Raw genomic sequence first — 27,530 nt, 5'->3', positions numbered from 1 at the left:
GTGGAGAGTCTGCTTCTCTCTCTCCCTCCACTCCTCTCTGCTATTCCTGTTCTCTCTCACTATGTCTCAAATAAAGTAAATAAAATCTTTTAAAAAAATAGTTTCAATGTCAGTCTTGCAAAATAATTATTGATAAATGACTATAGATATTTCCTTTCTCTAATTCACTTTAGCAGAAGATAACCTAAAAGCAGAAACACTTTTTAATCCTAAGAATGCCTTTAAGAGGATTTTGAAAGTTTTTTTTATACTTAGAAAAGAAAATATATTAATGGTACTTGGAGCCAACCAACATTTTTCCACCTTTGCCTCCCAAGCAGTCACCCAATTTCCCTGTGTTTATCATAATCCCAACAAATATTGCTAGTGTTGAAAAGAATATAGTGTAAAATCAAATTTCTATCACTACAATCAGCATATCACTTAATTGGCAAATTTTTGCTTCAGTGGAGATGTGCCAATTAAAATTTTACTGTACTTTTTTTTTGCATGCACACTCAGCTCATATCTCAACTTCCATAAACCACTCATGAAATACAAGAATTTTCAGACTCAATTAAGTCCTTTTGTGCTTCATTAAGTATAAATACATTACCCAATTCTTGTTAAGTTTTATGGATATTTTTCACTGGCTTAGGCTTTGTTAGTTGGATTTAGAATAATCTTGTCTATGATATTATGAAATATGAGGTAGGGACATTTCTAGTAATGGAAACGCTTTAAAATTTCATTTAAACATATAAATTGAAAATATTCTCTCAATGAACATTTATTTTAAGATTTATGGCATATTAAGCCTTTAGAGTACAGTAGGTATTACATGGTCCATGAATTGTTCATTCTTTTATTTTTTGACATTGATTTGCCCTGTTATAATGTTTAATTTGCACAGGAATCTATTTTGCCAACAGAGAGTAAGCTTTCATACTGAGACAAATGGAGAACTGTTCAGTGATACTAATTAGCTATGCCTTTAAATGTGATAGTAAGACATTGCAACACACCCCAATTTAAATGTAATCTAATCCAAATGATTTCTAACCTTGACCAATCAAGATAATCATGCCTGAAACTGTTACAAGTAGTGATTGCCAAGCCCTATCCCATTCTCAATAGATTGGTTTCTAACCATAGGATTGAGGAAATCTGTATTTTTTTAAACATTTCTGAAGATAATTTTAATGAGAAGATTAGTTCAAAAGAATGGTGAAGTTGGGAGTTCTAATACTGATGGCCTTTAATAAAATAAAACAAAACACTTTTGAAATTTTGTTTCATCCGTAAGTAGTCATTTTTTAGTATAATAATTATTTGAAGAGCTTAAGTGAAGGAAACAAGAGACTACTAAGACTACAGAGAAGAAGCCAATGTATAGGAAGAGATTTCAAAGAGAAACAGTTCAAAAGGATCATGGCGGCTGAGCAGAGAGGAAGCTTCACAGCAGGAAATAGGAAACATACTTGATGGAAGCAGTAGGTGAGAGAATATGGAGTTGTAAAAGTTTTCAGAAATCACCTTAGAGCGAGGAGCTTTTTACCAGTTACCTACACACACACACACACACACACACACACACACACCCCTTTAAGAAAAGCCAAGATCAAGTCAAAGTCTGAAATTTGAGTTGAAGCTTGTGTTGTTCTAACAAGACCTCATTAAGATCAATTAGATAAGGGATGTCCTTAAGGCCCATCCTTTCAATATTCTGTGCTTATCTTTAAATGCAGGGTGGTTTTAGTTGTTATCTAACTGGAGTTCAGAATTACATGGAAATCATAGCCTGTCATATATTTTGTTCTGGAAAAAATGACAAGTAACAAATAAATTTGGCTTAAGAGTAATTTTGTGCAGAACTTTTCTTTAAAAAATACAATTTAAACAGCCATATATTATTACTACAATATATTAAACGTTATTCATAAAGTGATGAGACAGAATAGGAAACATATTGTATTAAAGCAATACATATTTAATTATGACTACTCTAAAACAAAACTTGGTCAGAGAACTTTTTCATGTCACCTCTATTTTACAAATATAAGATAAGCCTTTTTAAATGTGGTTTTAGTATTTCATATAGTAGAAAAAATAAGCAAAACTATTACAGCATAGAGCTATTATCAGCTTTTTCCATTCAATATGCACACAACTTCCTTAGATGCCACATATGTGTTCACTTAATTTGTTTCTTTTTTCATGAGACCAACAGTAATCAAGTATATTCTCAAACCTAAGCAATATTCTAGGACTTGGACATGCAGACGTTAAAGCATATTTTCTCTCAAGTTTTCAATGTCTATAACAAAAAACTAAGTGTAATTTAGAGTGACAGTGTCAGGATAGAATTTGTCACTGGGTGCTGTCGGCTCCCTGAAAGGTCACATATTCCAGATTAGATGGGGCCACAGGACTTTGGCAAAAGAATTCACATATGATCAGTGTTTTGAAATAGAAATAGCCAGATGAAAAGTGGAGTGAACAAACAGATTCAAAAAATAGTTTAAGAGTTCCTCCCTCTCCCAATGCTAGTTTCAACCTGACTTATGAAACTCATTTTTCCTCTGGTCCTGGATGAAATTTAAAGTAGGTTTCATTAATTATCCATTAGTTTTAGGTATGAAATGTCTTCTCATATCTTGTTAAAAATAATCAAATAATAAGCAAATTTTCAATTTTAGAAATGAATATTGAAAAATAAATCCATACATTGTAATAATGGAACAATTGTTATCCTTTAAACTGGATGCTGTGAGCAGGAAAGGCATTTTGGTGGGCAGATTTTCTATTCTTCCACCTAGATCTTCCTCAATTTCTTTATGACCTCAGGGATCAAAATAGGGAAAAGAGAGAGAGAGAGATGGAAAAGTTCTTGTAAGACACACTATAATCAGGGGCACCTGGGTGGCTCAGTGGGTTGAGCCACTGCCTTCGGCTCAGGTCACGATCTCAGGGTCCTGGGATCAAGTCCCGCATCGGGCTCTCTGCTCAGCGGTGAGCCTGCTTCTCTCTCTCTCTCTCTCTATCTGCCTGCCTCTCCGTCTACTTGTGATCTCTGTCAAATAAATAAATAAAATCTTTAAAAAAAAAAAAAAGACACACTATAATCAGGTGTTGGCTTATTCTGGCCATAACAAATATTTAAAATTCATAAATGCCCCAGTAGACTCCTGGAACACTTCTCCCCCTTCACTACACTTACCTTGGATATCCCTACCTGGTTTGTATGAAGCATGTCCTTCTGATCCTGCTCAAAGCAAGTATACTCCCTAAAGGCAGCTTTCTACGTGTTATCACAACAAAATTCTGGCCCACACAATTATTTCTGCTTTTCTTTTTCTTCCTTCCTTTTTCCTTTCCTTTTCCTTCCTTCCTTCCTCCCTCCCTTCCTTCCTATCTTCTTTCCTTCCTTCCATCCTTCCTTCCCTATGAGTGCACATTGTTTCTAAAGATATTTACTGTTAATTATTTTTATTCTTTACTTTTTAATTTTTTGCAATGAAATATGAAGCCAAGGCTCACAAAAATGCTATTTCTGTGTTCTTTCCTCATTTTACATTTGGTCTAGTACTTTTATTTCAAATATGCAATCATTGCTACTTTTTTGGTTTTAGGCTTCAGTTAAAACTGAAACAGAATGAATCCAGATTTAACAAAATGTTACATAAATAACACTTCTTAAATATTTAGTATCTGGTTGACACTGAGCTATACATATATTACACAATTCATTTTCAGAGTAGACTTACAGGTACAGAGGCCAATGCAGGCTACCTCAAAAAGTACTACAATGATATATTAATTATTTTAAATTGAAACCACTTGGGAAAAAGCTGATGCAGGGACGCTCAGACCCACTCCTGCCCCCCTTCAAAGAAGGAAATAAATTCTCCATATGAAGATCACCCTCCGTGTACTAAAAAGTATAAAACATCCTTACTACCAGAGATAGGTACTTTAAAAACAAGAAAGCTGCAGAAACAAAACCTTGTTGCTTTTTTACTAACCTGCTACCTCAATCCAAATTCTACTTAGAACACCTTTCTAATTAATACTACCAGACATCTGTTTTATTCATCTTGTGAATTCCTCACAAATTTATTGTCTCTTGTATAAACATATAAAACTGCCTACCTTGGTCATTCTGGGATCTCAATTTCATTGTTGGGCCTCTGTGAACACATAATAAAACTAGGTTTTTTTTCTACTGTTGATCTGTCTCATGTCAGTTTAATTCCTAAACCAGTCAGGAAGAACTTAGAGGAAAGAAGGAAATTTTTCCCTTCCCCACACAGGTAGACACCATTATTATTGTGAACAAAAAAAGACACAGAATACATACTATATGATTTCATTTATATGAAATTTAATAATTGGGGATTCTTATGGTGAAGAAAATGTTCTCTAACACACGAATAATGGTTAAATAGGTATATATCATTACCCAAACTCATAGAAATGAAAACAATATATGTGACTTTTCTTGTATGTAAATTACATCTCTATTTTATTTTTTAAATTTTTTTAATTTTAATTTTTTTTTTAAAGATTTTATTTATTTATTTGACAGAAAGAGATCACAAGTAGACAGAGAGGCAGGCAGAGAGAGAGAGGGAAGCAGGCTCCCTGCCGAGCAGAGAGCCCGATGTGGGACTCGATCCCAGGACCCTGAGATCATGACCTGAGCCGAAGGCAGAGGCTTTAACCCACTGAGCCACCCAGGCGCCCTTTAATTTTAATTTTTTTAAAAGATTTTATTTATTTATTTGACAGACAGAGATCACAAGTAGGCAGAGAGGCAGACAGAGAGAGAGGAAGGGAAGCAAGCTCCCTGCTGAGCAGAGAGCTTGATTTGGGACTCGAGCCCAAGACCCTGGGATTATGACCTGAGCTGAAGGCAGAGGCTTTAACCCACTGAGCCTCCCAGACACCCTACATCTCTATTTTAAAAGTCTCCTCTCAGGGCACCTGGGTGGCTCAGTGGGTTAAGCCACTGCCTTCGGCTCAGGTCGTCGAGCCCCGGATCCGGCTCTCTGCTCAGCCGGGAACCTGCTTTCCCCTCTCTCTCTGCCTGCCTCTCTGCCTACTTGTGATCTCTCTCTCTCTGTCACATTAAAAAAAAAAAAAAAAAGTCTCCTCTCGTAAGGGAGATTCAAGAGAAGAGTCAGCAAATAACATTGCGTTAAGAAAGAGAGATTCACTGTGAGAAGACAATTAAGGAATGGGCTAGATTAACAAAAAACTGGATTCCTGGGTATAACTATTTTCTGCAAACCTTCCATTCTTTCTGTATTTTGGAAATCTTAATTGTGGTATAAAGAGGAAATTAATAAAAAGTTACCTGTGCTACTATTATCTGGGATTTTTTTTTTTTTTAAATCTCCTTTAAAAAGAGAATATTTTTCCTGGAAACCAGAAAGAGGGGAGAGTGCAGATGTTGGTGGTTTGGACATGGTTAAATCATTACCAGCTGCCATCCATGGTAGCAGTTAAACCATGGTTATCAGCCTAATAACACCAGAATATAAGATCAGAGAAGGTACAGACAAGGGCTCTGAAAGTCTTTCCACTGGCCAACACATTTACCTTTCTTCTCCCCTACACCATATACTACAAACAAGTTTAAACAGAATGCTAGTTTCCAGATATCTGGAAAGCACTGTACCTCTTAATTAAGTAGGGTTTTTTTTGGTATATTGAAATTTCAAGTATTGCTGTAAACAGATTGGATTGATTTAAGACAATAATATTTAAAAAAAATAAATAGAATTTAGGGTAGTGATTTTTTTGCCCCAGAGGTTTCTATATTTCATTATTAATTAAATTATTAATTATTAATTAAATTATTCTTTCCTATGGATAAAGCCTAAAGCTTACCTTTCTTTTTAAATTGATGCATTTAGGAAGCAAAGTTATTTTCTTATAACCAATGAGCTTTTATAATGGAAATATATAAAATAAACCACAGACTTTGAATGTCCTGAGCAACTTTAATACTGAAAAAGTATTTTATTTAAACTTTTATAGGGCATAATTGCAAGAAGTCTCAGATTCTGCAGTTTTTAAAACTATTCTTTATTATTTCTAGATGGAAAGACATCAAGGGACTAAAGCAATAGAATGGAATTCCAGCAAGGAATACAAGTCCACACGTAAGAGTAGTTATATATGTGAGAAGACTTTTTTTTTTTTTTTTTTTTCCCTCTCTCTCTCTCTCTCACAACTTTTTGTTATGCTTGGGTGTAGAAAAGATGAGATCAACTTCTCAAGAGAAGCAAAAAATATGTGTATTCCTGTAAACAGGAGAAAGTTATGGTGTGTTTTATAACTTCATGAAAGAGACATAGGCTCTGAACTTGTGAGAAGAGAAAAACAGACCCTCTCAAAGCAGCTACCTCCACAACTGAAACCAGCATCTTCCAGCTTTGCTAAAAACAATCCACTCACAGACAGAAGGACACTCATTTCCTAATAGAAGAAATTCAGTGGATTAACCTTATTAGAAAATTTGCTCAATGTAAAATGTGTTCAAAACTTTGTTTTTTCTTCTTTTTAAAGATTTTATTTATGGGGGCACCTTGGTGGCTCAGTGGGTTAAGCCTCTATCTTCCACCCAGGTCATGATCTCAGAGTCCTGGGATGGAACCCTGCCTTGGGCTCTCTGCTCAGTAGGGAGCCTGCTTCCCCTCCCCTCCCCGCCATCTGCCTCTTTGCTACTTGTGATCTCTCTCTCTGTCAAATACATAATAAAATCTTTAAAAAAAAAGATTTTATTTATGTATTTGACAGAGAGAGAGATCACAAGTAGGCAGAGAGACAGGCTGAGGTGGGGGACAGATGCAGACAAGATGGATTGATTTAAGACAATAAAATTTAGGGTAGTGATTTTTTTGCCCCAGAGGTTTCTATATTTCATGGAAACCTTTGATCCTTACTCTGCATTTTTCTCTCTCTGAAGTATAGCACCGGACATTGGAGGACCTTCAGATCATCACTTGGATGGGAGTGACTAGACTGTGACGGGGCTCACATAGATAGTATCTTTAAATGTGTGCTGTTGTATGTTTTTCATTTCATATTTGACAAACTGAACAAGCATTTGCTCCAGGAAATTGTTCAGTTCTGACAATGTTTGTATGTTTTTAGGTGAATACTTTGCTATTAAAGAAGCTGTTTGATTCACTTCCACATAGAAAGCTCATAAAAAATTGAAAGGCTTCAATAATTTTAAATCATTCTGCATTGCTCATGGAGATTTAAATTCCAGTGCTAATTTTTTTATTAGCACTTTAATTTGGAAGGTACCAGGCTTCTATAAGAGTTAAAATTATTAGAGCATTTCAAAATTTTATAAGCTTTCCAGTAAGGTTGTGCCTGTGATTCTGGGCTTGTAAAGTAAAACACAATTTAAAGTTAATTTAAATTATTTAAGTGCTACAGACTTTAGGGGAATTGTTTTGTCTTTCAAAATGGCACTCATGATAGAAGATTAGGTGCATGTTATAAACAGAAAATACTTTTCTAATAAAAATAGTGGGGCGCCTGGGTGGCTCAGTGGGTTAAGCCGCTGCCTTCGGCTCAGGTCATGATCTCAGGGTCCTGGGATCGAGCCCCGCATCGGGCTCTCTGCTCAGCAGGGAGCCTGCTTCCTCCTCTCTCTCTGCCTGCCTCTCTGCCTGCTTGTGATCTCTGTCTGTCAAATAAATAAATAAAATCTTTAAAAAAAAAAATAGTAACTTTCCTGATTCATGTTGAAAGTCAGGTGTTTGTTTTTGTCAATACAAGTTGACTTACATTTTGATAATATCATTTTTTGCACTGTTAATTTTTGAATTTTATTCAATAGTGTTTCTCAACAATTATCATCAATCTGTATTGTTTTCTCTACTGGCAGATCTCAGATTTCTGCTCTTAGTTCTGTCTTGTTAAACAGCAGGAACATGATTTTGATGATGATCTTGCAAAAATGCTTATCTTACTGTATGATAGAAAATAGGTAAAGATTAATTGATTGAGAATATTGCTATTTGAGAAAACCTTATGTCAATGAATGCCTCTAAGAGAATACATTTTAAGAAAAAATAAATAAAGGATATCACTTGAATACAAATATCTCATTGGCAAAATTCAGAGGTGATGGCAACTTATACATGTAAGAAAGACAAGTTGTTTGTTCACATTTTTTTAGAAGCTTACCATATGTGATGGACAAAACAACAAAAACCCTAAATACAACTATAATTGAGATCAGTATATGTATAAGTATGGGAATAAGGGAAATAGAAAATCCTCTCCTGTGTATGGATGAGACCACGGAGAGAATATGAATTGTTTTTCCTTCTTTTGAGTATTTCTGGACATCATATTTTAATATTGGAATATGCTCATATAATAATTTCAAATGGCAAAGAACAAAACCCATGTGAGGAAACCCATAGAATTTAAGAATGTTGCACCAAGAAAAAAAAAAAAAGCCCCAAAGATGTTTAAGTATTTTAAATAATTGAAAAGCCATCACGTGTAAGTGATATTTATTGTTTGTGTGTTTACTTGGAAATAGCAAAACTCACTCTGAAACAATCAATCAAGTGTCAGGATTCAGCTATCTGGCAACACAAACATACCTAACTACAATGAAGTCTAGAAAATAAGAGTCTAGCTGGAGCTGTGTCCCCAGGAGAAAAGGGAGACAAGTTTTGTGAACAGCTAGGTGATATTTGTCACGTGCAAATATGTTTTAAACCTTCAAGAATTTTATGTCAGGTAACTTGGAAATAGGTTGATTGCATGACATTCTAGGTTACCTCCAATCTTGAGATGTGGAATATAACTTAAAGAGTAGTGAAACTAATGGTTGCCAATTAAAATGTAGTAACTTCTTTACATTGGTCAATGCGTATTTAGAAACAATGATATATTAGTAGTATGTAGCTGTTTAAAAAGTTACCCCAAATTTAGTAGCTGAGAACAATTGTTTAAATAGCACATATTTTGTAATTAACAGCCTGGCTTTGGCTTAGTGCTATGACTCTGGCTCAAGTTCTCTCACAAGGCTGTAATGTATATAGATGAGTAGCACTGAGAGGACTGCACTAAACTAGCAAAAGAAAATAAAAAACAACCAAACAAAATGGTGGAGCATTCCTCTTTTGTATAAACCTTAGAATTTTTTGCAAGTTTACTTCAGCCCTTCAGTCAGTTGTGGTAGAGCAACTGAGACTTACTTGTAAAATATATCGATCTATTATAGAGCTGAGAAAATGATCTTGTTATTTAATTGGGTAATATTCCATATATATGTGTGTATATATTTATGTGTATATTATCACATACTATACACACACACACACACACACACATACATATATATAGATAGGTTCTACATCATATACATATGCAGAGTATGTATATATAATGTATATAGGTATAGTATATAATGTATGTGTATTAGATATATGTATATTATATATATTCAAATGTATATGTGTATATACACTGATTTGTAAATTTTTTATTTACACTGTTTGTAGATTAGGAATGTAAGTGTATTTTTAAATGCATTTGGACATTATTATCCTTAGTATAGAGAATTTAAAAGAATGAATTAAAATTCTAATTTATCTACTAAAATAATTTTTCTACTTTTCTGCACTTGCACATAAAAAAAAAAGTTGTTCTTTTACTTTTTGAATACATGGAAACCTAAATTACTTTTTGTAGTCTACAGTCCAACCCACTCTTATTGGAAGTTTATCCATCCTTTTCTTATCCTTCTCCTAATCTTGATAAATTCTATTAATTCTATTAATTAAATAAAATCAGGATAATCTCCTGGTTTCTCTTTATTTCTGGGGCTGGAGCCAATATACAACATTTGTGAGGTTTTGAAACTTCTATTATAAAAATTTTTATATGTAGAATAGAAGTGAAGAGAATAGGATAATGAATCTTCATGTTTATCATCGAGAATCAATACCTCTCAACAGTTTTTCAAACCTACTTCACCTTGCTTTTGTTGTTGTTGTTGACTCTGTACTTCAAGAAAATCCTAATCCTAGACCTCATGTTTTCTACTTTACATACTTCATTATGGACTTGTTTTTTAAAAAAGAATTCTTTGTTTGCATAACCATAGTGATAAAATTACACCTAAAATATAACAATAATCTCTCCTTATCCATTACGTATTAAAATTTCCTTAGTAGTCTCAAATCTGCTATTCTTTTATGTTTGTTTATTCAAATGAGGTTCCAAATAAGGTACACACAATACTTTTTTTTTTTTTTAAGATTTTTTTTATTTATTTGACAGAAAGAGAGAGAGAGTGAGCACAAGCAGGAGGGAGAGGCAGAAACAGGCTTCCCCCTGAGCAGGAAGCCCAATATGGGGCTTATCTCAGGACCCTGGGATTATGACCTGAGCTATAGGCAGAAACTTAACTCACTGAGCCACTCAGGAGTCCCCACAATACTTTTGATTATTATACTCCTTAGGTGTTTTCTTCTCTGTGACACTGACTTGTTGACAGAATTGTGTCAATTATCCCGGATAATGTCTCACACTGTAGGCTTTTTTTTGACCCCCTCATGATGCTATTTTACATATTCTTCTATTTCCTGTGTTTCTTGTAACCTAGATTTTTCTTTAAAGGTTTTATTTTGTTCAGGTTTAACATTGTGTGTAGGAATAGATCATGGCTGGTGTGAACTTCACATTGCCTCATATTGAGGGGCATATATATCCCGTTTTCCCTCTCATGACCTGAAGAGTAACCTATGAGTTGAGATGAAGACAGTGAGCTTCCATTTTCTTCACCATACTTCCCCTCCTTAAACTTCATTATTATTTTTTTTTTACCAATTAAGTATCTTTCCTAGAATCAATGACTTCATTAGGAGTTGCAAAATTGTGGTTTTTCTTATTCTAACATTTCTTCTACATTTATTTTTTTTTTAAAGATTTTATTTATTTATTTGACAGAGAGAGATCACAAGCAGGCAGAGAGGCAGGCAGAGACAGGAGGAAGCAGGCTCCCTGCTGAGCAGAGAGCCCGATGCGGGACTCGATCCCAGGACTCCGAGATCATGACCTGAGCCGAAGGCAGCGGCTTAACCCACTGAGCCACCCAGGCGCCCTCTTCTACATTTATTATCAGGTATTCTATTTTTAAATATTTTACATTGGAAACTAAGGGCATATATCATCCTCTCATGTGTTAGCCCCACAGTCACTGAGTTGGTGAGCAGGCTACTCCTGATCATGTCATGGAATCCATGAGGATTTACTGTCACTGAGTTTTGTCAAAGATGTTGCATCAGTCATGGTTTAATCAGAAAAGAAGAAATCATGAAAGTTTCATATAACAAATAACTTATCATACAGATTTGATTCAGACAATTATGGGAACCGGTTTAACAATCTATGTTAAACCGGTTCCCATAATTGTGTCTGTGGAAGCCTGAAGTAAGCAGACAGGTGGCTGGGAAGAGAAGATGAACAAGAAAGGATAAATCAGTTCTCTGGCACACGAATGGAATCTTTGTGGATTCCTCACGAACCCAAAGCTCCCAGCCTAGTTGGTTGCAAATGTCTTAGGAGAACTTGGTTGCCTTCTCCACAGAGCTAGGTGCACACTTGGTCCAGTAGACAGAATGGCAAGAGCTGCAGTTGTTGCTGCAGGACCAGCTGCTGTCCCAGCCAACAAGGTGAGCAAGCAGATAGGCAACCCACATCCCGAGAGAAAACAGCACCTCAAGCCTTCCTAAAGATTAGAACAAGAATATAGCTGCTACTTCACCTCTGTCTTCCAGACCTACCCTGGACTCTGCAAAGAATGACATTCAGGAAAAAAAAAAAAATACAAATCCACCAGAAACGTCATTCATTCTATGATTTTTTTTTTTAACTCTTCCAGTTCATTTATTTTATTCAAGGAAGTATGTGGAGGAGACCCATGCAAGATGGCTGCTCTGTCCCCACCTATTCTCCTTTTCTTAAAGTAATGAGTATATGTGCTGCCGAAGCGAGCACAAAGTAATGAGAAAACTAATACAAATAAAAGAACACTAGCATTCATAAGCATTTAGAATGATGAACAATTGATGCCACAAAGAAAGCAGGAATGAAAACTAATCTCTTGTACAATTTCACTTTCTTATAGAAGATAAAGGCATAATGGTTAAAATCATTGTTTTCTGAATCAGACAAAACTGAATTTGAATCAGAGACCTGGTTTTAGAAAACATCTCTTACAGTTATTGAGATAATAATACCAATCTTTCAAGGTTACTTACTGTGTAAAAGAAATGAGACAATGCAGGTATACTGACTGCACATACTGTTCCATAAATGACAGTTTTTAAAACTTATTCTTATTAGTAATATGTGTCCCCTTAGCATATACACATTTAGAACATCTAGAGCATATAGCATATTTAGGTGATCTTGACCTAAAGTACTTCATTTGTAGATTATCTTTGATAGATAGATACTACTCTCTTAATTAAAAATTGGACCTGACAGTATAATTGCTGAAGCCACATTTTCCACCTTCCAAATACATATATCATAAAGAAAAAAAAATCAAAAGCTTTATTGAAATCGAAATATATTTAGTGCTTCCTCCTATCCACAAAATCTGTCATTCTGTCATTGATGGAATTTAAAATTTTTTTTCACAACTTATTCTCCTAAAGCCATGATGGTTTTTATTTTGTAACCTATGATTTCTTGGTATGTGCAAATTTATTACTTGGCTACTCTTTCTCAAGTAGCTAGTAAATAAAGTATGCTATAATTTTTAGTATGAGGTCACCTTACTTTAAAAAAATGAAGTTGAAGGGTTTTCTCTAAAAATATTTCAATTTTTCAATATGTCAAATTGTCCTCTTATACTAATAAGGTTCGTTATTACTAAGTTTCCAAATCTACAGGAGTGCAGTCTTTAAATGCAGCTCCTTTATTTTTATGCTTCAAATTAAAATAAGAAAAAAGAGAACTGGAGTAACTAATTCACTCACCAAATACTGGCTAAATGCTTGCCTTATGACAGATGCTGTATTATACAAGACAGTTATAAGAAAAGCAAAACATTTTCTGCTCACAAGGAAATGGTCATGTGGAAGAGACAGGATGAGGACACATTTATTCAAAATCCTAGACTATCTGTGAAAAAAAACTCTGATATAAGTTTAATTAAAAAATGTGAGATTAGAGAAAGGTAACAATTATTTTTATTATCAGGTTTTCAAAGGATGTTACTGTGGTAGTACTTTTTTTTTTTCCAGTGTTCCAAAATTCATTGTTTATGCACCACACTCAGTGCTCCATACAATACATGTCCTCCTTAATACCCACCACCGGGCTCACGCAACCCACCCCCCCTCCCCTCCAAAACCCTAGTTTGTTTCTCAGAGTCCACAGTCTCTCATGGTTTGTCTCCCCCTCCAATTTCCCCCAACTCACTTCTCCTCTCCATCTCCCAATGTCTTCAGTGAGGTAGTAATTTTTAATTTGAGTTTTAAAGGATTGAGATAGGTATGAAAAAGAGAGTAAAATCCAAGCAGAGATGTCAAACTGAATTAAAGTACAGAGTACAGGGTGGGCCTATCTGCCTTGTACAGAGTATGTGGAGGGTCTTATCTTTATTATATGACCAAGCAAGTCTGAACTGTCCATGCAAAGACACAGGAAAAATCTTAAAAGAGACATAAATATAGAAAGCATGAAAAAAATCTTCAAAACTATTTTGTAAATTACAAACAGGGTTGGGTTTTGTCAAGATACTCAAAAAGAACAACAGTCACAGGGAAAATGTGAGATAGCATCTCTTAAGAACTTAATCTGCAACAAACGTACAAATAAAAGAGAAATATGTCATAGATGTGGGAGTAGGGCTTTTATAAGTGTTGAATTATTCTCTGCATATCAGTTTTTTATAATACCCTTTCATGTAAACTGCAGGTGTTCTTAAGTAGCTTGGTACTGACAGTCTTATACAAAATTTTTCAAATATGCTATTTACCAATAAGTGGTCTTCTGTAGTAGAAACCTGATTACATAATTGTAAGGTTAGGAAAGAGATGTTATATAAAGCTAGAAAGTGTATTTCAACTATATTTGGAGAAATTACTAATAAGTTATTTTTGGTACATCTGACCAACACATGACACTCCTTCTATAAGAACTCCCCTTGGAGGCAGAACTTTTGCTCCAGTGTTGTTTTGAAAGTAATTCTACCTACTGGTCCAGAGTTGATCAGAGCAAGGATGGACTGTTGATTCATATTGTGGCTCTTAGTTATTCCTTCCTCCAAGTTTGTGAGAATCAGAAATCAACTTAATCTTTGACATTAACTTAGTCTAAGGATTTGTACAATGTGAGGCAGCTTTCTTTCATCATGAACAAAGAGAAACAAAGTCAAATAATAGCTTACAAGAATAATCTAGACCCAAAGAAAACATAAAGGGAGAGAATCTGTGGGTCCAGAAGGAAGACTCAGAAGGCATATGCTTCACTCCCAGTTTACCAGTTTCTGATTCCAGTCCCTTGTTGGCTCTGACCATCCCTCCTACCCTCCAGCATTTTGAACTACCTATATATATATCCACCTATCTTCAATACAGAGTTCTGCTGTTTTAAGTACACTAGATCAAGAAATTTTCTACTACATGAACTAGGGAGGGAAAACTTCCCTTTCCCCAAACAGGCTGAGAATTTTCACACTTATTTTATAGGAAGTGAATTATTTTATTTAAGAAGTACATGGTATGATTATAATGGTTTTACTGTTTATTATCTTAACTAATTATCTTTCTCTTATCCTGAGTCCAACAGTGAAAGCTCCTAATGCAGACTTTAACATATGTGAAAATCATGAAGAAAATGGGGCTTGATGTGTTTGAGTAACTGAGATAGATAAGAACATTATGGCTAAATAATAATGGACCAAAAAGAAAGTAGAAGTAGATGATAGTAAGCAGTGGACAGAGGCCAGATAATGTATGAACTTTTCAGCCACGGGAAAGACTAACATGGTAACTCTATCATGAACCAAAGGGAAGATACTAAAGATTTTAAGTTGAAAGTAACATGGTATGTGTGTGTGTACACACACATAAAACTCACCCAGGTTGCTAGATAAAGAAAGGAATAGATCACAAAATAAAATACTGTTCTGATAGTAATAGTGATATAAACTAAGAAGGTGTCACTGGAAATTAAAATATGTAAATGTGCTCAAATATATTTTGGATATAGAGTTATAAAGATTTAGTGACAGACTGGCCTAAATAACAGTTAAATGCACAGTTTGAGCCACTGAATAAAGCCTACTACCATTTGCTGATGCAGGAAAGCTGAGAGAAGAAGTTAACAAGAGAAAACAAAGAGATATTGATTGCAAAACTACTGAAAATACTACTGGGCACTTCTTATAGGGTTGTCAAAAGGAAATTGTATAAATAGAGAATATAGCTTAAAATTGAGGTCAAAGAAGTAGATATATACTCTTTTTTAAATATATATATGTATATATATATACACATGCATATATCATACACACACACACACACACATATATATATTAGATAGATAGATGATAGATAGATAGATAGATAGATAGATAGATTTTATTTATTATCTTTTTTAAGAGAGAGGAAACAGAGAGCCTAATATAGGGCTTGATCTCAGAACTCATGAGTTCATGACCTGAGCTGAAATGAGTTGGTCACTTAATGGACTGAGCCACCCAGGCACCCCAAAGAGGAAGATCTATATCCTTGAATTACCTGCATAGTATCTGCATAGTATTTAAACACATATAAATGGATGAGGTCTTCCAAGAAGATTTTGTAGAGATACAGGATAAGAAATAAGAATAAGAACCAAGTTATGAAAAACTCCAAAATGTTGAATTTGGGGATATACATTAAAGTCTGCAAGTGACACAGGAAGAAGTAATCATAGACTAGAATGAAAATAAGGAGAGGCAAGAGAGGAGAATGCTTAAAGAGGGGAAGAGTAATCTACTGCCCTGAATGCTGCCAACAGTATAGTAAGATGAAGACCACATTTTTAAAAAATGTCAATTGAATTTGGTCATAAAAATGATAAGATTTCAAAATCCATGTTTGCATACAAATATGAAGATGGATGCTTGATTTGAGTGGGTTGATAAAAAAGGGATGCAAATAAGTAAAGCCAACCTCAGTTGTCAACAAACTTAAAATAGTAACCAGTTGTACAGTGTAGTTATGACAGAGAAATAATGTATTTTATGGAAGGGCATTTGATGTTAGAATTCGTTTGCCCCGAAATTAATGATATTAAAAATTGCTTATACTGCTGGGGATAATAGAAGTACCAAAAAAACCATTAGTTTTGCAGGAAAGAAAAAAAAACTGCAGTGGGAAGACAAGAGATTGTGGTAAGAATTTTTAAGATTGTTCCCAATCATAACCACCTCCTGCTATTATTCATGCAAATAGGTAGACCCCCTCATTGATATTACCAGGATGGTCTGAGTGGTCAAGAGTATACGTAAAAGTGATGTTGTAAAATTTGGATTACTGAGGTCCATGTCAGATCTCATGAAAAGGAATTTATAAAAATGGGAGTGTTATAAAAAACATAAAAATGTTTTCCATTCTTTTATAAACTCTAAATAATGCTCATATGGTACACACATGAAAATACAAAAATTGTTTCACTGCAGAAAGAGGGCATTAAAGTTAAAGGGGGTAAAGAGCTTAGTTTCATTGGAACTCTTGCCCTTGCTTGGAATGCTTTCTCAAGAGTAGATCACATTTTTACCCCAATAAGTTGATTGATTACAGAATGGCTTCAGTTCTTCCTTTCTGTATCTTAGAGACAGAAAACCATATTAGATGGCCAGAAGTTATGGTATCTTTGACTCTAAATTTGAATCCTGTAGACTGCATAAAGGTGGATATATATATATCGGTATATATCGGATATAAATCGGTCAGATACACTGGGCCTTTGATTGGATTTTAATGCCTTGTCAGGTAATGCTATTATTTATATATTTGAATCTAGTTATGTCTGCCATTTTTCACTTTGTCTTCTTTTTTCTTTAAGGTTTATTTATTTATTTTAGAGAGAGATAGGAATGAGAGAGAGAGCACAGAGAGGAGGATCAGAGGGGGAGAGAAAGAGGGAGAGAAACTCAGTGCAGTCAGATGTGGGACCCAGTCTCAAGACACTGAGATCAGAACCTGAGCCAAAACCAAGAGTTGTTGGCCCAACTAATTGTACCACCCAGTTGCCCCTTCACTTTGCTCTCTACATGGTCATGGTCATGACTTCCTTATTCCTCCCTTCCTGTCTTACTAATCATTTTGCACCAAATAAATATTTCACAGTGTAACATTTAATTGCTATACTGATTTTTTTAAGTATATTTTTCAGTCATTTGCTTACTGGTTGCCCTAGGGCCTTCCATATACATCTTATGTTTTCAGAATGCACTTCAAATTTAATATTACTTTGATTTCACTAAGCTATATATAAACATTAGTCCTACATAGCTCTACTCAATTTCTGCCCTTTTGTGATATTTTTCCTACATGTATTGCATGTATTTGTATTATAAATAAAAAAATACATTGTAATAATTATTACCTTATGTAATTGTATGCCTTTCAAAGAAATTAGGGGGTATAAAGAAGTGTAGGTATATATCTATCATGTTTGCTGTACTATTTTTATTTGCTGTTCCTGGTCCTCTCTGTTTGTTCCTGTGGATTCAATTTACTCTCTGCTGTCACCTTTCTCCCCACAGCCTCTTCCCTGACTTCATCCTTTGTGCTGTTGTTAGGAAGTATATTACATTTCTCTGTGTTAGAGGCTTAAAAATATAATTAAACACTTTAAAAAATTCAACTGACTTTTAAATCCCTTAAAAGAAGCAAAGGAAATAAAAATGAACCTTTAAACTTTCATTTATAACTGTGCAGTTACCTCTGCTGGTGCTTTTCGTTTTTTCATGTGAATTCAAATTACTGTACAGGGTCACTTGCTTCAGCTTAAGGAATTTCCTTTAGTATTCTTTCTAAGGCAGGTTTGCTGGCAACAAATTCTCTCAGTTTTTGCTTAGATGATTGTCTTTATTATACCTTCATTTTATAAAGTTGTTCTGAATATAGGATTCTTTCTTGATTTCTTTTTCTCTCAGCATTTTGAATGCATCAGCCTATTGATTTCTTGCCTCCATGACTACTGATGAGAAGTCAGCTGTTAATCTTATTGAATGGTCCCTTGTAAGAGACAAAGAACTTCGGCCTTCAGCATTTTTAGCATAGTGTGCCTGGATGTGGGTCTCCTCATGTTGATTCTACCTGGAGTTCACTCATATTTTTTTGTTGTGTAGATTCATGTTTTTAATCAAATTTGGTCAGTTTTGAGCTGTTAGTTTTTCTAATATGATTTTCTGCTCCTTTCTCTTTTTCTGGTTGTCTCATTATGCCTATGTCAGTAAACTTAATGATGTCCCACATTTTTTTCACTTGCAGTTTCCAGTGTTGGACCTCTGCACTTTGAACAAGGTTGCACAAGGGCAATCAGGGTCTCCGTGTTCTGAGTGTTCTGCACCTCACATAGAAACTCTGCTATATGATTGGGGCTGTGCAGACGAGAGTATCTGACCCGGCCACACTCACCAGGAATTTAGTCTCTGCAACTGAAACTATAGTGATGAAAACTGCTGGTGATATTTCTCTTACAAGAAGGAAACCATGCACTTTGACTGGGAGCATGAGGAAAACCCTGTGTTCTTGATGCACCTGCCTAGAGCTTGTGTCATGCTGAGCTATGAGGGGCAGGGAGACAGTGGAACTTATTTCAAACATCACAGATTCTCCCTATTTTTATCAAGTTTTAGCAGATTTTAGTGAATGAAAACTTCCTCCTTTTCTGTAAGCCTTTTAGGACAGTTTCCAGAGACTTTGAATGGTTGTGTGTGTGTGTGTTTAATATAATCTTTACTTTTATGAAGTTATGTTTGTTTTGCTGGGGAGCAGTTCTGTGGAGCCATTTGCCCTTCCATTCTGAAAGTCTTTTATTATAACTTATTCCTGTCCTTTGTAGTACCCACCTTTAACCACTTTGCCTTCAGTTTGACTAATTTTTTATAGCCTGCATCTGACATCTGGAATTCCTAGAATCAAAAGAATTGAAGCCCCTTCATTGGCTGATGAATGAACCCATTCCCAATCTTATTAGGTTGTCTTTAGGATTATGATCCTGGCTAAAAGGACTACCTTCTTTCTTCTGCATAACTATGCTGAGCTCATCTCATTTCAGGCACATTCCATTCCATTTCCCCCCTCCCCTTTTATATAGACACAGAGAGAGATAGAGAGGTCTTAGGACAAGAAACATTTTTCAGTGACAGTACAAATGAAATTCATGAAGAGGTGAGAAGTATCTTTCTTACTGCTGTACCTCTTGGTAGTTATTAATTTATGTCAGTGCCCCTAAAACTATAATTTTCATACTAGTTCCTTGAAGATGATGTTGAAAACCAGACTATAATTTTTGAAATGAGAGATGAGGTCTCAGACTATCTTTAAACAGGCTTCCAAGTGATACCCATATGACTAGTCTGCAAGCCACAGTTGGAGTGGCAAGACAATGTCATTATATAAAACATTATCTCCTTTAATTATTCTTCTTCCTTTTAAATTATGTACACTTATAATTGACAAGAAGAAGAAATGGATCTGATACTTCACTATGAGCCTTTAATAACTGGTAATTTAGCTCTCTAATAACTGTTAATTTAGCTACTTAAAAATCTGCTGAGTTTTAATATCATCAATTATATGATCCTTATTGAGTTTTTAAGCAAGAAGCCATTCTCTTTCTCTTTTTCTCTTCGTTTGAGTGTAGTTCCGTGGATAGGGCTATTTCTTTAACATAGGGATGAAAAGAGTGGGGATGAAGAGAACATTGTTTGTTTTTTTAACTTGAACAGATTTTTTTTTTAATTCTCAAGAGCTTATATCAAATTTTGTTCACTAGTTTGTTCATTTGTGTTGATAATCAAGACCCTGAAGGGTCAATTCTCAAGTATTAATTAATTTACTCACTATTTTATCAGTGAAGGGTAGAGATAAGGCATTTAGCTATAGCCTTTGAGGGTCAATTGTAATTGGTAAACTACAATGAATAATACTGAGTTAAAACATCAAATAGACAAAGAGTCAATAGTCTTAGGTTATAATTATGACCCTATTCTTAGTAAAACAGAAGTTGGTTAGAGTAAATGTAAAACAAATTATAAATTTTACCACAGAAATTACAAAGGCTATCAGAGGATGCAGTTTCAAATGTTATCGTAACAGAGAAATATGGAAGAAAACTATAAGTTCTACATTTTATAAATTATTATGCTGGTTTTAATATATGTTATAAGCATTAGAATATTTTTGAGAAGTATTAAATAAATTTATTTTGTGAATAAATATCTAACTTGACTAATATAATCCTATTTAATTTGCTAAATAAAAAGATTGAATTTACCTTAAAACTTTATTTACATAATTATATTTTATTTGTGTTTTTCAAAATATGTTTAGATTTAGATTCATTGTCAAAGAAAGGTCATTCTTCTTGTTTTAAGAAATGTCATTCTTTAATGATAATTTAATGTATCTGTTACCAGTGTGGTATTTGACACATAGCAGATAATTAATAAATGTTGATTGAAAGAAAAATGAATGATTTAATATATAAAATGATAAAATGTATACTTCATTTGTAATGAGATGATGTTTAAATTGTCTATTCCTGAACCAGTTCTTCTCAAACTTAGTGGTAAACAATGCATAATGATTATTTTAATGCATTATGATTATTTTACAGTTTTTATTGGTCATAAGTCTCACACATGGCCTGGCTGGATATGCTACTTGAGGACTTTCTCTCATTTGAGGATTGAGAGGAGAGGAGGGGAGGATCCATTCCTAGGGGAAGATCCGCTTCCAAGCTCAGGTGGTTATGGGAAGAATTCACTTCCTTGCAGGCTGTTGGACTGATACACAAATTTCTTGTTAGCTGTTGGGCAAAGGCTGCCTTTAGTACCCTGTCATGTGGCCTTCTCCATAGACAGCTCACAAATATGGTGGTTTACTGAAAGCCAGTATGGTAGAGAGAGTATCTCCTAGCAAGTAAAAATCTTACATCATGTAATCATACAGAAATAGGTCCTATGAACTCTCAAATAGAAAACACAAAAAAGCGTAATCACCAGGGGTTGAAGAGCTTGGGGGCAATCTTAGAGTTGTCCTTCCCAATCAATGAAAATAAATAGTTTTCTTTGTAATTGCTATGCATAACTGCCCTATGCTAAAAAATGTAAATTACAAGAGAATAGAAACTTTATCTGCATTATTCAGTTTTGTGTTCTTGGAGGCTAAAACAGTACTTTCTTGTAGTAGATGCTCAGTCAATATTTCTGAAAGATAAAATAGTAAGTTACATTTTTCTGGAAAGAATATCATATGTATATGAGCTGCAATAATAGGTAATCAGTATCTTGTAGTCATTAATTGTGTAAAGTCTGAGTCAGATTCCCTTAATTAGAGTTCTGTTCCATGACTACTAGCTGTGTCTCTTTAGAAGGAGTAATGTTATAACAACAACTTTACAGCACTGTTTTCAGTAATAATAGATAATAGGTATCTATAGGTCTTCAAAGAATGCTTGGAAGGAACATAATGAACAGTCAGGAAATGTTAGATATTATCTTTACTGATTTTAGATTTATAGCAGTAATTTTACATTTAGAGCAGTAATTTAATTCACAATTCTCAAATGCTAATATTCTTACTAATCAATTGGGAAGCATGTTGAAGTGTCAGTTCTAATTTAGTAGGTCTGAAAGTGGCCTTGAAATTCTGCATTTCTAACAAGTTCCCAGGTATTTTCTTTAATAAAACTCTAAGGAAAATAACTTGAGGATCATGTAATTACCTTTCCCTGGTAAAGTAGTGTCTATATGCCATCAATTTTTTAGCCTCTTTTTTTTTTTTTTTTTTTTCCTTTTCGGGTTTTCATTTAAATTCTAGTTAGTTAACATATAGGGTAGTATTAGTTTCAGAAGTAGAATTCAGTGATTCATCACTTACATATAATACTCAGTGCTCATCATAACAAGTGCCCTTCTTAATCTCCATGACTCCTCTAGCCCATCCCAAACCTACCTCCCTCCATCAGCCCTCATTTTGTTCTCTATAGTTAAGAGTCTCCTATGGTTTGCTTCTTGCTCAACCCTTCCCCTATTTTCATCTATTTTGTTTCTTAAATTCCACAGATGAGTGAAATCATATGATACTTGTCTTTCTTTCACTTATTTCCCTTAGCATAATACACTTTAGCTCCATCCACATTGTTGGAAATGGCAAAATTTCATTCTTTTTGATGGTTGGATAATATTCCATTGTATATACATACCACCCCTTCTTTAACCATTCATCAGTCAATGGATATTTGGGCTCTCTCCACAGTCTGACTATTGTTGATAATGCTGCTATAAATATTGGGGTACATGTGCCCCTTAGAATCTGTATCTTTTTATCTAGTAGTGCAATTGCTGGATCATAGTGTAGCTCTATTTTTAAATTTTGAGGAATCTCCACACTCTTTTCCAGAGCAGTTGCACTAGTTTGGATTCCCATCAACAGTGTAAGAGAGTTTCCCTTTCTCTGCATCCTCGCCAACACCTGTTGTTTCCTGTGTTGTTAATTTTATCCATTCTGACAGGGGCGAAATGATATCTCATTGTAATTTTAATTTGTAGTTCCCTGATGATGAGTAATGTTGAGTATTTTTTTACGTGCCTGTTAGCCATCCGTATGTCTTCTTTAGAAACATGTCTGTTCACATCTTCTGCCAATTTCTTAATTAGATTATTATTTTTGGGGGGGTATTGATTTTGATAAATTCTTTATATGTTTGAGATACTAAACTTTTATCAGATATGTCATTTGCAAATATCTTCTCCCATTCCATAGGCTGCCTTTTAGTTTTACTGTTTCCTTCTCTGTGCAGAAGCTTTTTATCTTGATGAAGTCCCAATAGTTCATTTTTGCTTTTGTTTCCCTTGCTTCTGGATACATATTTAGTAAGAAGTTGCTATGTATGCCATCATTTTTTTTTTAATTTTTAAATTTTTGCTTGCTAGAATTTGAATACCTTTAGTGAATCAGTTGGAAACAAACAACACAGTGTTTTGATTTTCAAAATCTAGAAAAACTCTTTATTCTGAATTTACCTTAACTCCTATTGAACATTCAGTTGTATTCCCCTAATAAAATATGATGATATTATATTGATGATATATCAGATACTATCTGATATTATAACCTTATATATTAATTTTAACATAATTTATATTTATAGTATCTGAACTAAACAATTTATGCATTTATGGTAAGAAAGATATACAAATACAAGCCTATACTCATATTCAAAGTATAAAAAAATTTAATTATTTTATACTAATAGATCTTTCTCATTTTTCAAATAAGATAATGCATTCTATAATTGATAGGATCATTTCTAGTTAAAAAGCAAAAAATATGATTCTAAAGGTAATCAGTAAACCAAATACTGCCATAAAATGGCTCAAATTTTCTAAACATATGAAGATGAATGTCTAGGTGTGCCTGGGTGGCTCAGTCTATTAACCATCTGACTCTTGATTTGGGTTCAGGTCATGATCTCAGGGTCATGAGATGGTGCCCTGAGGTGGGCTCTGCACTCAGCACAGAGTCTGCTTGAGATTCTTTGTCTCTCTCCCTCTGCTCCTCCCTCCCCCTCCCTTACACTCTATAAATAAACAAATAAATAAATAAATAAGGTAAATAAATAAATAATCTTAAAAATTAAATTGTCTAATGTATGAAAAATTAGTATGCACAAGTTTTATCCCACACATTTCAGTTTTAGCTTCCAGGGGAAGGGGAATGATATTCATTTTGTGGCTGTTAAAGTAGCCCCCCCACAAAAACTCCTCTATTTATACTCTATAACCAAATATTTGTTCCACTAGCAACATAAACTTATCTGATGCCACTGTCCTCAGTAAAATAAAACTTAGATTACTTTTGTCTTACCTAGAAAATTACTTTAGAGGGTGGTCAAAGGCACTTTCCCAATCACTTCTCTTTCTTTCTATAAATGAGAAAATGGTTACCCATCACAAATCTGTTATAGCTGTTGCTTTCTCATACAAAGTGAACAATCATGCCTCTCAAACTCTCAGATTAGAAACAATTCCTGTGATTAGTTTGGACATAGGGCACCTCCCTGCTACAATCCAGGTGGGTGACCCTCATGAGTCTTCCCATTAAACAATGAGCAAACATCTGGAATTACAAAACAAAATGTATGTTGCAATAGTTTTTACAAGTAACAAGTTGTCTGCCAGGAAGATGCTGAACAAAGCAGAGGCAAAACAAAAGATATATTTGGCTAGGAAATCCGTCTAAGAAGGAGAGCTAAAAGTGGCTTCTGATTCTGTTGAAGCAGCCTCTGTTAGGTAGGTGGGCTCCAGGAGTGCAGGAGAAACAATAGTGCAGGAGGCTGTCTTCCAGCCTCCTCCCCACCCTCTCCTTCACCCTTGACTCTCCCGCCAAAAGGTTGTATGCCCAGGTCACCGTCTCCACAGGTAACCGGATACCTATGCAGGAAACAGATAAAAGACCCCCGCCAACTCCCTCCCAGTTCCACTTCCCCCACTCCTCTTTCCGGAGTCAGGGAACCTCGCCGGAGGGTACCCACCTCCTCCAACTTTACTGGCTCCCCTTCTCCTGAGCCCTGAAACTTCGCGGGAGAGTGCCTTTATTGCCTTGCACCCACTTCGCCTGGTGTCGTGTTTATCGCCTATAAAACCTTACATCCTCCACAGGAGATTATGATTTTTCTTAGAAAGCAAAGGAAAACAAAACAAAACCAAACTGGATGTTTCTTCTACCTTCCTGAAGAGAATCAGGGACTAAAGGAGGTTTGTGACCACCTTTCCATTTAGCAACTTTCTGCCTTAGAAAATACCAATGCCTTTACTGAAGTTAAAAAATAGGTTCCAGCTAATTTGATGAATTTAATATAAACTACTAGTATTTTCACTCAGAGTTGATAATTTTAATGAAGACCATTTGTCTCTATCTGGTTCCTCAAGGCTGTTTCTAATGACCCAGCTCTAAATGGAGAGTAATCTCATCAGACTTCGGGGTTAGACACAGCCACTCCTGTGGCCATTTGGCATTTCCAGGTTTCCCTTAAAGAGTTCTGTCAGCAGGAATAAAAAGAGTTGGAACCTAGATATAAACAAAGTATCTGAGCTCACTCGTCAAAAAAGGACCTTGGCAAGTCCAAACCCAAGACAGCAGGAGCACGATGGAAAGGATCAGCAGGCTAATTAGGGTCAGTGGTTATATCCAGGCTCAGTCGCTGTGCCAAATGAGTTGTTTTGCTGTCCTCAGCCCCCTTTCTTACTTCTTCTTAAATGAATCTCATTAAGAGCAGTTTACTCTGTAACACTGACTTATCACCCTCCTACTTTTTAGGTCAGTTACACTGTGAAAGTAAGACCCCTCATATGACAAAAATCTCTAAATCATTAACAAGTGAGGTTTTTGTGTGGATTTGCATCTCTTATTTATATTGTGTTCTAAACTGTAAGTTGTTACTATAGGACTGACTGCTGTTGGTTCTGTGAATTTTCCTGTGAATTTCCCCTATCATAGTGATAGGGGCTTTATGACAGGGCACTATTTATTTTAAGTGTAGCCCCCAAATTACTCTGAATAGGACTTTTATTTACAGAAACATAGTTATTGGGGTAAATCATGTTGTCAACCAAGCTAGGAACACCTTCAGTTAGCATATCGAGAGTGTCTCTCTGAGCCCTGAGAGAAATCTTAATACATCCTGGCCACTATGCCAACCCTTTACCAATCTAGTCTGTTGCCTATGGAGAATGGAAAAAGGTACTTTGAAATACTACTTTTTAGATTAATCCTATTGTGCATTTTTAAGTATCAGAGTGTATTAAAAACTAGACCTTATTAAGTCATGTTCACACCCAAAAGATAAGTTGGTGGAACAAAATGCAGGTATACAATCGTCTATCTAAATTTTAAACTCTGTGCCTGTAAATCAATATAAGTAAATATAGCAGGAATGAGAGAGATGGTGTTACTACAAATTCTTCAGATATTAGAGTAATAATTAGAGACTATTACAAATAACTTTATTCAAGAACTTAGTAGAAATGGGCAAATTTCTTGAAAGACACTAACTACTAAAGGCCTTCCAGAAGAAATACATAAGACGGGAATATACTTATCTATTAAAGAAATTGAGTTTTCAATTAAAACCTTCTCCAGAAAGAAAATTCAAACCTCATATGAATCCAATGATCAACTCTACCAAACATTTAAAAATTAGTAAAACCAATTCTACACAAACTTTTCCAGAAAATTAAAGGGGAAGGAGTAATTCTCAAATCATTGTATGATGCCTGCATTGTTTCAATACCCAGCCCTGATAAAGGTATTACAAGAAAAGAAAACTAAGTCAAATATCCACCATGAACATAAATGCAAAAGTTCTTAGGAATTTTTTTAGCATATCTGATCTAGCAATATGTAAAAAAAGATAACATATCATGACTAAATGAGGTTTAATCAAGAAATGTAAAGTTGGTTTAACTTTAATAAATCAATTAATGTAATACACCATATAAGATGAAAGAAAAAATCTAATCATCTCAATAGGTGCTAAAATAGTTTTTAACAAATTCAACATTGATGGTTGATAAACTCTCCATACACTATGAATAGAAGGGGACTTCTCCAAACTGATAAAGGGCATCTGTATAAAATTTACAGCTAACAACATATTCAGTGATAAAAGACTTGATCTCACCCCACTAAGATTAGGAGTAAGACAAGGATGTACATTCTCTTTTTTGTTTTAAAGATTACACTGCAGATTCTACGTGATGAAATAGGGCATGAATAAGCACTAAAGGCATCCAGATTTATAAGTAAAACTGCCTTTATTCACAGACAACATTATTTTGTATAAAATCCATTGGAATCTACAAAAAAAAACTATTAGAATTAATAAGTGAATTTATTAAGGTGATAAGATAAAAGACCAGTAATATGAAAATCAATTTTAAAGTGCAAAATTTAACAAAAATACCTTGAAATTTAAATGCAAATAATATTTACAAATGTTTTAAAATGTAAATTAAGGGGACACCTGGGTGGCTCAGTTGGTTAAGCCACTGCCTTCAGCTCAGGTCATGATCCCAGGGTCCTGGGATCGAGTCCCACATCGGGCTCCTTGCTCAGTGGGGAGCCTCCTTCTCTCTCTGCCTCTGCCTGCCGCTCTGCCTGCTTGTGTTCTCCCTCCCTCTCTCTCTCTCTCTCTGACAAATAAATAAATAAAATCTTTAAAATGTAAATTGAGTTCCTTAGGGTTGATCTGACCCTATA

The sequence above is a fragment of the Lutra lutra genome, chromosome 3 (assembly GCF_902655055.1).
Source record: "Lutra lutra chromosome 3, mLutLut1.2, whole genome shotgun sequence".
NCBI classification, from domain to species: Eukaryota; Metazoa; Chordata; class Mammalia; order Carnivora; family Mustelidae; genus Lutra; species Lutra lutra.
The sequence above is the reverse complement of the archived record's forward strand: the minus strand, read 5'-3'. Positions refer to the sequence as shown.